At 46.7% G+C, this 13,325-nt stretch overlaps 1 protein-coding gene across 1 annotated transcript in view; it reads right to left on the reverse strand.

Annotated features, from left to right (window-relative positions):
* LAMTOR2 (late endosomal/lysosomal adaptor, MAPK and MTOR activator 2) overlaps positions 1–13,325 on the reverse strand; it is a 202,111-nt gene that overhangs the window by 76,154 nt on the left and 112,632 nt on the right. The window lies entirely within an intron of this gene.

Genomic DNA, 13,325 nt, shown 5'->3' on the forward strand with positions numbered 1-13,325 from the left:
TGCGTGGCTGAGTGGCGTTGCGTGTGTGAGTGGCGTTGCGTGTGTGAGTGGCGTTGCGTGTGTGAGTGGCGTTGCGTGGCTGAGTGGCGTTACGTGGCTGAGTGGCGTTGCGTGGGTGAGTGGCGTTGCGTGGGTGAGTGGCGTTGCGTGGGTGAGTGGCGTTGCGTGGGTGAGTGGCGTTGCGTGGGTGAGTGGCGTTGCGTGGGTGAGTGGGTGAGTGGCGTTGCGGGTGAGTGGCGTTGCGTGGGTGAGTGGCGTTGAGTGGCGTTGCGTGGCTGAGTGGCGTTGCGTGGCTGAGTGGCGTTGCGTGGCTGAGTGGCCTTACCGTAATTTGACTTGAACTGTCTGCTCCAAGTTACCCTTCAAAATAGCATGAGGGGTTGAGGGTGAGTGAGGGTGAGTGAGGGTGAGGCTGCTGCGGATGCGCCCCTTAATGTGTGTGTATAAGAAATATGGTAGTTATCCAAAAGAAGGCAACATCGGAAATGTTCCACTGAAGGCAACATAAGAAATCTTTAGTCTGTACAAGCGTCGACGTAGAATAGGCCGATTTTAAATACCACGCTGTAGAGGGAAGTTGTGAAATACTAGACATGGTTATGTGAAGTAAATAATTTTTGTTAAAAAAACATCACGTTTCTAGTGTTAGTATTTTCGTTCAGTGGGATTGTTTAAGTTTAGCGAAAAAGCATCACGTTTCTAGTGTTAGTATTTTCTTCCAGTGACTTTGTTTTTGGGGGGGTTTGTTGTTGTTCTCGAGGTAACACCCGGCTCGCATCCTGCTGTTCTAAATTAGCACATCCCCAAAGGAACTTCACAAGTGATTACAATCTTGAACACGGCGCTTAAAGTAGTCTAGCATCCTGGAGTTTTGGTAACGAAAGCCTTGGAGTCTGTGGCCTGGCTTTGTGTTCATGTAAATGGTATTAAAGAATGGTCCCAGCAGGTCCGTCGTATTGTTGGGGGTTATGGCGGGTTGCGAGGACTGTTTAGTCACGTGGATGTGCTAGAGGCTCTGTGATGTCACTCTGTGTCGGAGGAGGGAAATAGTAGGCCCGTTGAATTGAACTGACTCTGTGTGTTTCATTCCGTTTATAAACATGTCAAAATATTACATGTTTTTTAGGTGCAATGCTATAGATACAAGCGCTATTTTTGGCGTAGCAGGCTGTAGAGGGAGGGGTGGGAATAGTAGGTCTGCTGATTAGGGAATGTACAAGGCCATGTAGCTTGTAATGCGTCTGTCATTATTTCATTTTGTAGACGATTTCAATTTCAAGTCTTTTTGTGTTCTGAGAGCCTGGCTGTGTGCAGGGACAGAGAGGGGAGGTGCTGGCGTCTGGGGAGGGGGAGTTGAATTGCGAGCCTGGATGTGTACGGGAACAGAGGGGAGAGGTGCTGGCGTTTGTGGGTTGTAATATTAACTGTTTTTTAGGTGCAATGCTATACATACTAACGGCGTTGCGTGGCTGAGTGGCGTTCCTTGGGTGAGTGGCGTTGCGTGGCTGAGTGGCGTTGCGTGGCTGAGTGGCGTTGCGTGGCTGAGTGGCGTTGCGTGGGTGAGTGGCGTTGCGTGGCTGAGTGGCGTTGCGTGGCTGAGTGGCGTTGCGTGGCAGAGTGGCGTTGCGTGGCAGAGTGGCGTTGCGTGGCAGAGTGGCGTTGCGTGGCAGAGTGGCGTTGCGTGGCAGAGTGGCGTTGCGTGGCTGAGTGGCGTTGCGTGGCTGAGTGGCGTTGCGTGGCTGAGTGGCGTTGCGTGGCTGAGTGGCGTTGCGTGGCTGAGTGGCGTTGCGTGGCTGAGTGGCGTTGCGTGGCTGAGTGGCGTTGCGTGGCTGAGTGGCGTTGCGTGGCTGAGTGGCGTTGCGTGGCTGAGTGGCGTTGCGTGGCTGAGTGGCGTTGCGTGGCTGAGTGGCGTTGCGTGGCTGAGTGGCGTTGCGTGGCTGAGTGGCGTTGCGTGGCTGAGTGGCGTTGCGTGGCTGAGTGGCGTTGCGTGGCTGAGTGGCGTTGCGTGGCTGAGTGGCGTTGCGTGGCTGAGTGGCGTTGCGTGGCTGAGTGGCGTTGCGTGGCTGAGTGGCGTTGCGTGGCTGAGTGGCGTTGCGTGGCTGAGTGGCGTTGCGTGGCTGAGTGGCGTTGCGTGGCTGAGTGGCGTTGCGTGGCTGAGTGGCGTTGCGTGGCTGAGTGGCGTTGCGTGGCTGAGTGGCGTTGCGTGGCTGAGTGGCGTTGCGTGGCTGAGTGGCGTTGCGTGGCTGAGTGGCGTTGCGTGGCTGAGTGGCGTTGCGTGGCTGAGTGGCGTTGCGTGGCTGAGTGGCGTTGCGTGGCTGAGTGGCGTTGCGTGGCTGAGTGGCGTTGCGTGGCTGAGTGGCGTTGCGTGGCTGAGTGGCGTTGCGTGGCTGAGTGGCGTTGCGTGGCTGAGTGGCGTTGCGTGGCTGAGTGGCGTTGCGTGGCTGAGTGGCGTTGCGTGGCTGAGTGGCGTTGCGTGGCTGAGTGGCGTTGCGTGGCTGAGTGGCGTTGCGTGGCTGAGTGGCGTTGCGTGGCTGAGTGGCGTTGCGTGGCTGAGTGGCGTTGCGTGGCTGAGTGGCGTTGCGTGGCTGAGTGGCGTTGCGTGGCTGAGTGGCGTTGCGTGGCTGAGTGGCGTTGCGTGGCTGAGTGGCGTTGCGTGGCTGAGTGGCGTTGCGTGGCTGAGTGGCGTTGCGTGGCTGAGTGGCGTTGCGTGGCTGAGTGGCGTTGCGTGGCTGAGTGGCGTTGCGTGGCTGAGTGGCGTTGCGTGGCTGAGTGGCGTTGCGTGGCTGAGTGGCGTTGCGTGGCTGAGTGGCGTTGCGTGGCTGAGTGGCGTTGCGTGGCTGAGTGGCGTTGCGTGGCTGAGTGGCGTTGCGTGGCTGAGTGGCGTTGCGTGGCTGAGTGGCGTTGCGTGGCTGAGTGGCGTTGCGTGGCTGAGTGGCGTTGCGTGGCTGAGTGGCGTTGCGTGGCTGAGTGGCGTTGCGTGGCTGAGTGGCGTTGCGTGGCTGAGTGGCGTTGCGTGGCTGAGTGGCGTTGCGTGGCAGAGTGGCAGTGAGTGGCTGAGTGGCGTTGCATGTGTGCGTGGCGTTGCGTGTGTGAGTGGCGTGCATGAGTGGCGTTGCGTGGGTGAGTGGCGTTGCGTGGGTGAGTGGCGTTGCGTGGCTGAGTGGCGTTGCGTGGCTGAGTGGCGTTGCGTGGCTGAGTGGCGTTGCGTGCGTGAGTGGCGTTGCGTGCGTGAGTGGCGTTGCGTGCCTGAGTGGCGTTGCGTGCCTGAGTGGCGTTGCGTGCGTGAGTGGCGTTGCGTGCGTGAGTGGCGTTGCGTGCCTGAGTGGCGTTGCGTGGCTGAGTGGCGTTGCGTGGCTGAGTGGCGTTGCGTGGCTGAGTGGCGTTGCGTGGCTGAGTGGCGTTGCGTGGCTGAGTGGCGTTGCGTGCGTGAGTGGCGTTGCGTGCGTGAGTGGCGTTGCGTGCCTGAGTGGCGTTGCGTGGCTGAGTGAAACAGGCAGAAACGTAAATGGAGAGGGGGGTGAGAGTTAAAAGAGAGAGTGAAACAGGCAGAAACGTGGAGAGTTAAAAAAAAAAGCAAATGAATCTAAGCTGCGAGATGTGGCATAACAGAAGGATTGGTACTGCGTGCACCGCTGCTTGGGGTATCTGCGAGATTTGTGTAAGTAAATGGAGAGGGGGGTGAGAGTTGGAAGAGAGAGTGAAACAGGCAGAAACGTGGGGAGTTAAAAGAAAGAGGGAATGAATCTAAGCTGCGAGATGTGGCATAACAGAAGGATTGGTACTGCGTGCACCGCTGCTTGGGGTATCTGCGAGATATGTGTAAGTAAATGGAGAGGGGGGTGAGAGTTAAAAGAGAGAGTGAAACAGGAAGAAACGTGGAGAGTTAAAAGAAAGAGCGAATGAATCTAAGCTGCGAGATGTGGCATAACAGAAGGATTGGTACTGCGTGCACCGCTGCTTGGGGTATCTGCGAGATTTGTGTAAGTAAATGGAGAGGGGGGTGAGAGTTAAAAGAGAGAGTGAAACAGGCAGAAACGTGGAGAGTTAAAAGAAAGAGCGAAAGAATCTAAGCTGCGAGATGTGGCATAAAAGAAGGATTGGTACTGCGTGCACCGCTGCTTGGGGTATCTGCGAGATTTGTGTAAGTAAATGGAGAGGGGGGTGAGAGTTGGAAGAGAGAGTGAAACAGGCAGAAACGTGAATCTAAGCTGCGAGACGGAGAGGGAGGGAGAGAGGAGGAAAAAGAGAGGGGGAGTGAGACAGAGGGAGGAACACAGTTAGAGTGAGACAGAGGAAGACAGGAGAGAGGGAGGGGGAGCTATAGATGTAGGGAGAGCGCGAGAGAAAGAGAGCGATAAAATTATGTGTATGCCGGGAGGGCTCAGTGCACGAAGCCTTCGGCTGCAGGGTCCTGTGAGAGGGCTCAGTGCACGAAGCCTTCGGCTGCAGGGTCCTGTGATTAACTTCATGGTCAGTTTTATGTTGTTGCTGTCCCTCCAAGCGCAATGCCGCTGCCAGCAATACCAGCATCAAAGAAAACAAGACGGAGAGGGAAGAGAGGGGAGAGGGGAGAGGGGAGGGGGGAGGAGAAATGCGACACGGCGGGAAGGGGCAGGCAGGATGACTCAGGGGAGGGGGCGGAGCGGGGCAGAGCGGCATGTGGGTGTGAACAAGCCGGGCCTTTGAAGTGAAGCTAAGTTTCACTTCAAAGGTGTCGGAGGAATGCGGGCGGCTGTGCACGCGCTTTTAAGCTCAATGCACATGCGCATTGAGCTTAAAAGTCACGGGCACTGCAAGGAATCGCCACGATTCCTTGAAAGTTAGATAAAGTCTGGATGAGCCCCTATAGTCTCGCTTGCTCGATGCGCATGCGCATCGACAGGCGAGACCTAAAAATGAATACATTTGGTTTTGATTTCTGGAATTATAACATTGAAACAAAAACGATCTGGGGTACTAAAGATTGGCAAGTCCAAGGTATAGAATCGTTATTGAGAGCCTGCATGATCCCAGAACAAATTATATTTTTGAATGACACAATTCAACAAACAACCTGTCTTGGCCTAGCCATAATTAAAGACTTAAAAAAACGTCTATTCCAAAGCCATCACCTGATAGTAATAGCACTACAGATGTTGAGATAGATGTAGCCCATTTTTTAACCAAAACAGAACACATCCTGATTGGAAAAAATGGTTGATCTGGCCCACAGACACAAATAACTGTCAAGATAGATTCTTGAACAAAATACAGGGGTTCAAATTGACCAGGCCAGACCCTAGATACTCCCAGAGACAACATCCAGGGATTGTAACAACATACAGTGTAGGAAAACTCTGCCTTGAATGGCTACATACATCCACACTGGCAGAAATTAAGCAACACTTAACTTTACTTAAAGAAGGTGCTGACTTGCGTGATTTCCTTATGGGACCACGCAAACAGCGTCATAAACGTTTCATAGCGGCCTCTATATATGCAGTTTATAACGAAGCTTGGAAAGTAACTCAAATTAAAACAGCAGAGACAATACGGGAAATTGACCGTATTAATTTGGAAAAATCAGTTTCTGTTGTGGACAATGGGTTAATGACTGTCTTTCAGAATATATTCACTGGACAGTATTGTATCATCTGCAATCGATATAATAGAACAGGACATGCTAATGTTACAACATGGTCAGTCCCAATTGCGTTCTATTGTACAGCTTGGCTGGACGTTACAAAATCCACGTTCAGGCTACGTGCCTTGGCGTTTAATCAACACAACATCACTATTCTCTATCTTTAACCTTACTGATATACAAATCAGCTTGGCACAAAAGTGAGCAGAATATACAATTCTGAGCATTGAAAAACTTGAGAGATTACCATTGACAATGTCAGAACGACCTGTCATTGAATGGATAATACACGGGATAATAACTATTCCGATAACGACTTTCCAATTTCGATACTGCCAACAGTATATACAGGCAGGCCAGTATGAAAGGTTGGGTAAAGGATACATCAAGTCATCATGGAAATTACCTTACACTCACACATGTTATAGTGAAAAAGGACAGAATGTATTTCTTAGTGGTGATAATTGTGAAAAATCACTAAGTGGTATACTTCTGTGTCAGCATACAAGGGCGTGTTGCACACCTATTCTCACAATATCTTCTTCCATTTTAAACCAATTGTTAGTCTTATGCGTGCTCACCGTTGACGTGCTAAGCCCACAACAGCACGTGTGAAATTCAACAACATCAAAACTTGGGGCTGCTTTTGCCCCAACGCCGGTGGCGACAGCTTTGTTTCTGTATGCAAATGCATCACTTTCTTATACTATTCCATTTTTTTCAAAATTATTTTACGTCCTTTTAAACCTTCATGAATTCTCAATCTCATACATTTAAATCCTCCAGCAAGATTCTGCAATTTTCTGGGTTTCTCATGTTATCGCGGGCCATCCGAACCTCTTTCCAATAACACGTACTGAGGCAAAGTTCATTAAAAAGCAGTTTAATAAACCCAATGCATTTCAGACCACACAGGGTCCTTCGTCAGGGGTAACTGTGAAATTAATTAAAACAAACTCATCAGTGACTGCACAAATGTATATACTTAATTACAGCGTTTCTTAAAACAACATCATTGCAAGTTGTCAAACTTTCATTATCAAAGTGACCCTTCCTTTTCCTGTCAGCTCCACGTTTCCATATTCCCCATCCCTCTCCATCTTCCCTCTTCACCCACTTTCTCGCCGTAAGTGCCCTCCCTTCGATGTTAACCTTTCCCCCTTTCCTCCTTCACCACCATCTTACTAGACTCCGTGCTCAAATCATTTCTACCTCCCGCTATAACACGTATACTTAACCGAGAATTATTCCTGGTTTTCCACTTAGCTTCTAATTCAATCTCCCTCCTCCCCATTTCAACCCGGTAGAAATTTTCTTATGCTCTTCACCCGTCTTTCTTCAAACATTCTCTATCAGTTATCGTGCCGCCTACCTGCTACTCCATCTTCATTACTCACTTCCTTGGCATCGAACGTGATGTTCTCTACTAACCCCGGTGTTATGACCCCTCCTTATTTCTTCATTTCCTGTTTCCTCCCCCTCCAAAACTCCCTCAGCCACCAATCACTTTCGTGGAACACTACAAATCCCATAGTGCAATGTGCTTGTTCATCTATCTTAATACAATAATTTATCATTTATTGAGCGTCTCTCATGGTTCTGGAATCTTATATTCGTGATCTGTAATTATCACTAAAAACTTTTTGAAACATCATACAAGGGCGTGTTGCACACCTATTCTCACAATATCTTCTTCCATTTTAAACCAATTGTTAGTCTTATGCGTGCTCACCGTTGACGTGCTAAGCCCACAACAGCACGTGTGAAATTCAACAACATCAAAACTTGGGGCTGCTTTTGCCCCAACGCCGGTGGCGACAGCTTTGTTTCTGTATGCAAATGCATCACTTTCTTATACTATTCCATTTTTTTCAAAATTATTTTACGTCCTTTTAAACCTTCATGAATTCTCAATCTCATACATTTAAATCCTCCAGCAAGATTCTGCAATTTTCTGGGTTTCTCATGTTATCGCGGGCCATCCGAACCTCTTTCCAATAACACGTAATTGAGGCAAATGAACTAGCATAAGACTAACAATTGGTTTAAAATGGAAGAAGATATTGTGAGAATAGGTGTGCAACACGCCCTTGTATGATGTTTCAAAAAGTTTTGCCCCATCGTGTTTGCACCCGCATGGATAAAAGTCGTGAAAATGGAAAAGCTGCTCCATTTACTCCTTGCAAGACGGAAGAACTTTGTTCATTGAGCATGTTTATTTGGAATGAGTCAGACGGAGATTTTAGTGATAATTACAGATCACGAATATAAGATTCCAGAACCATGAGAGACGCTCAATAAATGATAAATTATTGTATTAAGATAGATGAACAAGCACATTGCACTATGGGATTTGTAGTGTTCCACGAAAGTGATTGGTGGCTGAGGGAGTTTTGGAGGGGGAGGAAACAGGAAATGAAGAAATAAGGAGGGGTCATAACACCGGGGTTAGTAGAGAACATCACGTTCGATGCCGAGGAAGTGAGTAATGAAGATGGAGTAGCAGGTAGGCGGCACGATAACTGATAGAGAATGTTTGAAGAAAGACGGGTGAAGAGCATAAGAAAATTTCTACCGGGTTGAAATGGGGAGGAGGGAGATTGAATTAGAAGCTAAGTGGAAAACCAGGAGTAATTCTCGGTTAAGTATACGTGTTATAGCGGGAGGTAGAAATGATTTGAGCACGGAGTCTAGTAAGATGGTGGTGAAGGAGGAAAGGGGGAAAGGTTAACATCGAAGGGAGGGCACTTACGGCGAGAAAGTGGGTGAAGAGGGAAGATGGAGAGGGATGGGGAATATGGAAACGTGGAGCTGACAGGAAAAGGAAGGGTCACTTTGATAATGAAAGTTTGACAACTTGCAATGATGTTGTTTTAAGAAACGCTGTAATTAAGTATATACATTTGTGCAGTCACTGATGAGTTTGTTTTAATTAATTTCACAGTTACCCCTGACGAAGGACCCTGTGTGGTCTGAAATGCATTGGGTTTATTAAACTGCTTTTTAATGAACTTTGCCTCAGTACGTGTTATTGGAAAGAGGTTCGGATGGCCCGCGATAACATGAGAAACCCAGAAAATTGCAGAATCTTGTTGGAGGATTTAAATGTATGAGATTGAGAATTCATGAAGGTTTAAAAGGACGTAAAATAATTTCGAAAAAAATGGAATAGTATAAGAAAGTGATGCATTTGCATACAGAAACAAAGCTGTCGCCACCGGCGTTGGGGCAAAAGCAGCCCCAAGTTTTGATGTTGTTATACTTCTGTGTCAGGGCATAAATTTGCATGGGGCCTGTGAGGGGACTTCAAATAACCTTTCATGTCACCAGCTTGGCACACCCGCAACTCGAATAGAGCCATTCTTTAGACGGCTTTCTAACGGGAGCTACATTCTAATTGTGGACCAAAAATGTTGTGGCCTGGTGCCAGGAAAAGCGTATCTCGTAAGTGTAACGTCCAGGGTCACTTGCTGTGAGCAAGTATTGTATCCCAACGACAGTCCAGACAGGGAGGGAAAAATTTGGCCCAGTCTGAAAATCTCTTCTATTCGAATTGATACTTTAAGCAGAATGAAGTTTGTTCTTCTACAGACACCAGTGCACTTGACGTCATCAAAAGAAACGTATGATCTCCAAGTTGCAAGGACAACGGCAGAGATTCATAACCTTTTATCAACAAATTGCCCCCTACACTTCGCAGAAATGCTAAATGAAATCTTAAACATTTCTGATGCGAATGGTATCTCAAGTGTATTTAAGTCAATTTTTTCGGGACTGTTGACACCTTTCAAAGCAGTCCTGGGCATCTTTCCTAATTTTGTCCATTCACTCTTTGGCGGCCTTCCACTCCTGTTGGGACTCGTAGCAGGCATTTTATTTTTGACTCTCCTGCTTCGTTATGGCAAGCCATGTCACAGACAAGACTCCAGCAACAATGGAAGAAACGATCCTAGCAATACGCTATCGGGGCCGCATTACTAAAGTCCTTGGATTAGCCCGGCTAAGAGATCTGAATATGACCTGGTTGCTTTCATTCAGACCCATCTGGCAGAACTGTATCTTACCTGTGTTAAGATATATGCTGTGCGGAGAAGAATGCGTGTTAGACGTCTGTCTTACACTACAATCAGAAGTACCATTGGAAACAGATACTTTGCTGAACCCAGTAAAGGCTCACGCATCGTGTTGTCCCCAGCGGTTACCCATCCTGATGACGGCATTCGTTGAGACTTCACCACTGCAATTGAAGGGTAGTGAAGTGCAAGATGAGAGCAGCATCAACCAGGTACGACCCTCTGTGAGCACTGCTGATCCTGTCATCGATGATAGCAATCATGCTCACGATTGCACAGTTGCGGCATTTTCCAACTTGGTCGAACTTTCACCTGAAGCGGTAAACTGCTTTTTTGAAAGTCTGTCTGAAATGATGTTCTCCCCCGAACAGAAAGAATAAACTCTTAAGCAAATGAGCACTCAGCGTTCCCTGAACTCTGAATTTGGCCTTCAGCTTTGAAAAACAAAAGCTTCTGAAAATATTTGGAACTGTTTTGACTTCTTCCCTTGAAAACAAAACTATTTTCCCCGATTCCAAAATATTTACTTTTTTTGGCACTCATCATCTGCTTAAAGTAGAACTATTCTTAGAGAACAGAGCTTCTATTTTTAGGAACTATAGAGACAATATATTAACTCAGCCTCTAGCATATTTACAAAAAAACTGTATTTATATGTGATGGAATGGTCTCGCACTTTCTTTTCTGTATTAAGAGCCATTTCATGTGTAATTTTCGCAAATCATTCATGCTAATATATATGTGCATCCTTTTTAATGAATGATTACACTGCTTGAAAGCGTACAGTACCTATACTCATTTTCATGTATTTCGCATATACCATTTCAGATGCAGAATAATGTAATTTGGGGTGGATCGGTATACACATGCACCGTTAGATATGTTTACTATTGCTTAGTTTAGTAATTATGGACATGAATTCGTGGAGTGGGTGTAGTGTGTTTTATCTAGGTACCTGAATCAATATTCTATTCTTTGCCCTTGTCCGGTTATAAATCAATAATATCCCTGCAACGGCATAGAAACCCTTTTTCATAATTCGGTCATAGCGCATGCTGTCACATTAAGCAAGCCTATTCCTCCAGCCCCCTAGAAAGCACACAGAGTTCTTAAACAAATCCAAGCCTCCAGCAACCTGGGAAATCCCCGCTGCTATTGTTTTGATTTCGTCCGAGAACTCCTGTAAAGCACTGTAAGAACGGCCAGTTCTTAGTGACATCTTTATTGACGTCTTATGTCCATCCTTACGTCAACCTCGGCACCTTTCAGGTATAAATATACAGACGCTGCCTTAAGCAAACACACGGTGGTAATCCTGGAGCACAGCAGCTACTACTTCCGAAGAGCCCAGCTGATGAGAGAGCCCACGGACGCTGCCCCTCCCTTTTGACGCGCTGAGAAAGACGCTGTCTTTTCTCTTGCCGAGAAATCCAGCCTCCGGCGTTTCCAGCCTACCCTTGCGGGTGACTGGGATACCGAGTCCTGAGAGAGAGATACCAGCCCTCCTGCCTTCTAATACCCAGGTACTGAACTGACTAAACCCTTACAGAGAATTCTTGAGTCAGATTCTTGGCAAAACAAACTTAACTTAAACTGCTACTTACTTACTCCCTCCCATGTATTAGGCTTAGGTCAGGTACACAGGGGTAGGCGTAGTTAGAAGCACCAGTTGAGTACGATTAGTCAATGTATATATTTATGTATCTATTTTATCCATTTTAAAGTATCATATGGCTAAGAAACCATATCAATGCTTTTACAGTATTATTTCATAATCCTGCTTTAACTGTATGCACTTTACTTAACTATAAGTATTGCAATTGTAGCAATTCATTTCTCTTGTATGAGGAAAGAGACTGCTCAATAAATAACACCTTTTATTGAAAACGCCCGTATCTCTCTTTCTCTGCAATCTGGTGAAACTAAGTACGAACCTTTGACTGAGTGAAATAGCTGTCTTTTGTTTTCACACGACTCTAGAGATATACTCTTATTCAGGGAGAGCAAAGTTGTCATGTTTTATGGTTGTCAGAAACTAAATCCCTTCTTGTCTATCCAGGGAGGTTAAACTCCTCCTCGCTTATTCGAGAAAGTTTCTAGTGAACTCTGAGCTAGCTGGCAACAAACTTAAGTCTAATATAGTCAGTAGAGACCTAGTTAACCTCAGTCCTACGTCTACACTACTGAAGATATTATTCCAATGCGCAGAGCCTATTGGGACTATAGGAACTACACTACATGGCACCCAACGTTTGGTAAGGCGATAAATCTAACGCAAAACGTTAGAGTAACTCAGTCGTGCTTTTTCACACAGACCCTTTCTCCCGTAAATACTCCAAAGACGTCTGGAGTGGGTCAAAGGTTAAAATCCGCCGGAACTTAGTAAAAAGAGATTTCTATGTATAGTTTTTGGTTTATTCAACATTGAAGGATACAGTGTTCCAAAATATTGTGCACCTAATCTTTGTTTCCTTGAAAACTTGATCTGCAACAAAAACCTTCCTGTCAGTAAAATGTCAGATGGTGAAGGAGATAGGGAGACAGCTAGAATAGCAGCTCAACTCCTAGCGGAAGACAAGTCTCCTACAGCAAGACCCGGAGGCAATACTCATCCCGGTCAGCATAAGAAAAACTATAACTCTTAAACTAATAGAAAATGGACTAACATCGAGAGGTGGTACAGTCATATTCGTAATTGAGGCACATGAATATCGGCAGACAGAGGTATTCTATTCATGGATAAACTTCCCAGAAGCAAATGCTGTCACACACGAGTTCCACTATTACAAAATAGAGGAACCACCGGAAGAGTACACCCCTTTCGAGGAGGTGGAAATCCCATTAAAATACCAAGAGCACCTGCTCTGGTTTAAAGGCGCCCTAAAACATAATAATCACATCACCAGGCTCGGTCCACTAGGTAGACCAAGAGCAACGTGGCCGGTTCTAGCCAGCTACACACCACATCCAGACATTGAAAAAATGTCAATACCAGAACTTTTGGTACAGTTAAAACAACTGATTAAAATACATAGACAATTAGTCCAATATGTAATGCGGACTTCAACAGTCCGACCAGCTATTAACATTCCACAGCTGACCCCTCATCAGGGGAACACAAACAAAATTACACCACAGAGCATACAGTCATGTCTGGGTAAAGTACCCGCAAAACGGGAACAAATTCCATTCTGGTTAGCACAAAAAATCACTCAAATAGAGGCAGTATTTCCGGATACTACCCCTACTGAGAAACACAGAATTCTGACTATCTGCCTTCCAATGGGGATCGCACCACATGTGGAGGACTGTGACACTTGGGGCACAGTCTTTGCTTCCATTTACACAAAAACACATGGTGTTCCGTCCATGGCGGTAATACCCGATGTGCTAAGACAGATTCAAAATGAATACGGTCCAGAACCTGCTTTAACTCTGGGTATGAAATTACTGAAAGACTTCAAGCAGTTCTCAGCTTTATTGTTATCTAACATAAAAGGAGAAGCAGCATCTGTGGGAATCTGCCAGAAATTGAAAGAAACAGATATAGCAGAACAACCATTTGAACTTGCCAGAATCATAGAAAAATCCTATGAAGAACTAGGAAGAGATAGTTTGGGTGGGAAACC

This window comes from Lissotriton helveticus, chromosome 12 (genome assembly GCF_964261635.1).
Source record: "Lissotriton helveticus chromosome 12, aLisHel1.1, whole genome shotgun sequence".
Lineage (NCBI taxonomy): Eukaryota > Metazoa > Chordata > Amphibia > Caudata > Salamandridae > Lissotriton > Lissotriton helveticus.